Genomic DNA, 5,422 nt, shown 5'->3' on the forward strand with positions numbered 1-5,422 from the left:
CTAAATACTTATTTTAGAACAACAGTTTACAAAACAAGCTTTCTCTTGAACAACAGTTTACAACTTATTTTAAAAATGCTAACAACTTATTTTAAAAATCAATCATCTCTAAATACTTGAAATATATATACATATACATATAAAACAAACCTAAGTAACGACCGGCGGTGGTGGTCGGCGACGGGTGCCGGCGGTGGTGGTCGGCGACGAGAAACGGCGGTAGTTGTCGGAAATAGAGACGGGCAACAGTCGGGTGTGGAGAGGAAGCAGTCTCGACGGGAAACAGACGGTGGTGGTCGGAAATGGAGCCGGGAAACAGACGGGAAACAGGTGGCGACGGCGACGACGCGGCGGGGTGGCGACGACGCGGCGGGGAGGCGACGACGCGGCGGGGTGGCGACGGTGGCGACGATATAGCGATCTCGATCTCTCTCTCGCACTCTCTCGCGATCTCTCTCTCAGTCTCTGTCACGATTTTTGTAAAAAATACCAAGATAGATCTGAGAAATGGAGGCTTGACCTAGTTATATTGTCATTCTAAAAGTTTTTTTTTATTTTTAAATATTTTCAATTCTTTTTTAATTAATAACTATAAATTTAATTAATTATTAATTATTAAATTATGATACCGAATAAATCTCATTAAGGCTTTTGTAAACCGAATAAATCTCATTAAGTCCCAATAAAACCGAATAAAGTTTCTTAAGGCCCAATAAGACCTAATAAAGTCCATTAAGACCCAATAAGACCGAATAAAGCCCAGTAGGCCCAATAAGACCGAATAAAACCCATTAGGCCCAATAAGACCGAATAAATCTCATTAAGACCCAATAAAATTGAATAAAGCCCATTAAGGCCCAACCAAATTGAATAAAGCCCATTAAGGCCCAAATAAAACTGAATCAAGCCCATTAAGGCTCGATAAATGGGTTAAGGCCCAATAAAACCGAATAAAGTCCCTTAAGGCTCAATAAAACCTAATAAAGTCCATTAAGGCCCAATAAGATCGAATAAAGTCCATTAAGGCCCAATAAATCTCATTAAGGCCCAATAAAATTGAATAAAGCTCATTAAGGCCCAACCAAACCGAATCATGCACATTAAGGCCCAATAAAGCCTAATAAAACCGAATCGACGAGTATATATACATCGATCCAATCGTGGTTAGCAACCACCACACATCTATATATATCGTGTATACATGTGTATATATACATATAACAATTACAACATCGTGTAAACATATATATATATATATATATATATATATATAACATGGGGCGACAAGTATATATATTTATAACACATGCATATGTGTGCATATAATACACATCGCGGTTAGCAACCACAACATATGTATATATATATATACACACACACACAAACAACGCATATACATGCATACATACGACATCAACACATAAAAATGAGAAAATAAGAAAAATAGAAAAATCCCTCGCTGATCCCTCGCAGATCAGCAAGGGATCTGCGAGGGAATGTGAATTTTGTCATTTCTCTTGCTGGTCCATCGCTGATCTGCGAGGGATCAGCGAGGGAATCTGAATTTTGTCATTTCCCTCGCTGATCCCTCACTGATCTGCGAGGGATCAGCGAGGGAATCTATTTTTGGCCATTTCTCTCAGATCAGCGAGGGATCAGCGAGGGAATTGTCCTATTTTCTTGAATTTTATGTGTTATATTTTTATATTTAGGTATCGTATGTATATATGCATGTGTTATAAGTATATATACCCGTTAGCTCGTGTTATATACATATGTTTACACGACGTTGTATGTGTTATATGTATATATACATGTCGGTCAATGTTATATACACATATATACACGATGTGTACTGGTTGCTAACAACGATTGGATAGATGAATATATGTTTAAACGTATGTGTATATGTGAATGTATAGACAGTGTGTGTGTGTGTGTGTATGTGTGTTATATGCAGATTTATATGGTTTTATTGGCCTTAACCCATTTAACTGGGCTTTGTTCGGTTTTATTGGGCCTTAATCTAATTACCGGGCTTCATTGAGTTTATCGGGCCTTAATGAACTTTATTTAATTTATTTGATTTTATTTGGTTTATCGGGCCTTAATGGGTTTTATTTGGTTTTGTTGGGCTTAATCAGCTTTATTAATTAATTTTTGTAATAATCTAATAAATAATTATTAATAAATAATTTATAAGTAATTAAATTAGTAGTTATAAAATTAAAAAAATGGCAAAAATCATTTTCCCTCACGACGGGTATATATACTTATAACACATGCACATATCGCGGTTAGCAACCACAACACACACACACACACACACACACACATATATATATATATATACACACACACACACATATATATAGATATACACAAACAACACATGTACATGCATACATACAACATCCACACATAAAAATATGTACATATAACACATAAAAGTGAGAAAATAAAAAAAATAGAAAAATCCTTCGCTGATCCCTCGCAGATCAGCGAGGGATCTGCGAAAGAATGTGAATTTTGTCATTTCCCTCGTTGATCCCTCGCTAATCTGCGAGGGATCTACGAGAGATTTTTCTATTTTTCTTATTTTTTGGCAATTCCCTCGCTGATCCCTCGCTGATTTGCGAGGGATCAGCGAGAGAATTTGCAGAAGAAATTTCTCTTACAGATCAGCGAGGGATCAGCGAGGGAATGAGTTTTTTGGCATTTCCCTCGCTGATCCCTCGCTAATCTGCGAGAGATATTTTCCCTCGTTGATATTTGTCGTTGATATCTGGTTTTCTAGTAGTGAAACTTCACAACAAAACGCTATGAAAGTTAAAAAAAATCGAACATTCACAGCAAAAACACTGTGAATGTTACTTTCACAGTGTTTTGCTGTGAAATTTCAAGTGTAAAAAATGATCGCATGGATCTCATGAAAATATGATGGTCTCATGTGATCCAAGTCTCTCTCTATATATATATATGTGTGCGCGTGCGCGCACGTATGTGTGTGTGTGTAAGTGATGATATTTTAAGGATCTATTATAACAAATTATAAAGGGAAATGGGTTGTGAAAATGTAGATCAAAATGATCTCTTTGAAGCTTTGACCATGGCTACCTTTTTGACTTGCCAAACCTACCCATTGACCAATATGATCCATGGTTGCAACAATCATTTTATTTGGATAAATATATTATTTTTGGTATTATTTATTTAAATTATGTAATTTTTAGAAATATTTTTATTTTATTTATGAATCAATATAAATAAAGTATCTTTAACAGATTTTTCAAAATAAAAACTAAAATTCAGATAAGTGGACTCAAACGGGTCCTTTTGACCCACGTTGTTGTTTAAACCTCATCAAAGATGATTGATAGAGATGAACCTTTCAAGATGTTAAAGGTTCAAACCTCATCAAAGGTGAGCAGTGTGTGTAAGTATTTACATTATTATATAATTCAAAAAAGACGTTTTAATATTCTATCGCCATTTATACACACTGTCATTTGCTATGTCTCAATATGACAATGTATGGTTCGTCATTTTATTTTAACAGATTAATTTCTTTTTATACTTGTGGTGTTCAGTCAGCTTGTGCGTACCTCGATTAATCCCATTAAGTTCTAAAGTTAATAGTCAAAAAAACCTTCAGTAATTTATGTTTTTCGTTCTTATGATTTGATTTTTGTCCTTGTGGTTTATAAATTACGGTTTTAGTCCACAATTTATAACTTATTGTTATTTTTGTCCATATGATTTTAATTTATTGTTGTTTTGGTCCATGTCATTTACAACTCTTTATTGGTTGATCTTTTGTACTTAAAGGTAGGAATTAGTTCAAGTACGAAAGTTGCAATAAAATGCAAACCATTGGGACGAATGTCGCAAATTTTAAATCACAAGGACGAAAATAGAAATTTTAAAAACCACAGCGACTAAATCGTAATTTACTTTATCTATCTATAACATATTATAAAACATTTGACAAAAACTCTTAATAATTATTTTCATGCATTAAGTAATGTTTATTGATGCATATTACTTAAAATTTAATATTACAAGTAAATTGTGCGTATGGACAACTTATTAAAACTCCATGTTTGAATTCGTGTAACAAACTGCAGATGAAAATAATCAAATACATGATAAATGTTTTATTTTAAATATAAAAAATCTAAAATATAATTAAAATAATAATTGAGTTTAACAAAATAATTTAATTGTTATTTTTGTAGAAAATTATATACTTAAAAAAAATTAATTCGTTATTAAACCTAAATTAAATTAATGTAAAAAAATTAAATTAAAAAAGTTACATAAAATAATTAAAACTTTTAAATAGTTAATTCGATATTAGTATCGATATTTTTTCCGAATTTTTATGATATTTTTAAATTTTATTTAAAATAAAATCATTATTGCTATCTCAAAACTATATAAAACTATAGTATAACATCAACATATTCAGAATAAAACAAAACATTAAAATCAAGATGTATCTCGTTGAATTACAAAACTACCCTTTTAGTTATTTATAGCATCTCCAATAACTTATCCAAAATTGAGAAAATAAGGATTTTAAGTCAATTTTTTGCTCCAACAACTTTCCTAAAACTATCTACAAAATGAAGAAAATAAGAGAGAGAAGGTTGGTTATTCAAATATGGAGCACACCTAAAAAATGATTACCAAGTGAAATTATGAAAATAAATACTTAGAGAAAGAAATTAATAAATGAATGGAATATTTTAATATTACTAAAAGGGTACTCGTATAATGCAACGAGATATATCTCGATTTCAATGTTTCATTTTATTTTTTTCGTCTCCGTCGATGTTATGATATGAATTTACGTGGTTTTGAGCAAGCAATAATGTTTTTCTTAATAAAATATAAATTTGAAGATAACATAAAATTTAAAAAAAATATAAAATTTCTTAATTTTTTTGTGTAATTTCTTTAATTTAATTTTTTTATTATAATTTAATTTAGGTTTAATGACAAAGTAATTTATTTTTTGTTATCAAATATAATTTTTATAAAGATAATAACTAACTATTCTGTTAGAACTTAATAATTATCTTAATTATATTTTAGATTATATATTTAAAATAAGAATTTTATCATGTATTTGATTATATTTATCTATAATTAATTATACGAATTCAAACATAAAACTTAATAAGTTGTATTTAAGCATAATTTATTTGTAATCTTGAATTTTAAGTAATATATATCAATAAACAGTATTTTATTATAAAAAATAAGTTTTTAAGAGTTTTTATCAAATATTTTAAAATAAAAAAACTGTTAGAAATGAAAGCAAAATCTTGTATCTCTTACTAATATTCTTAACTGCTTTCATGATGTTTCAGGACTGCGCATTAACTTATCCAAATGCAATCTCTTTGGTATTGGT

This window comes from Cynara cardunculus (assembly GCF_001531365.2).
Source record: "Cynara cardunculus var. scolymus isolate 2C chromosome LG 10, CcrdV1, whole genome shotgun sequence".
Classification (NCBI taxonomy): domain Eukaryota; kingdom Viridiplantae; phylum Streptophyta; class Magnoliopsida; order Asterales; family Asteraceae; genus Cynara; species Cynara cardunculus.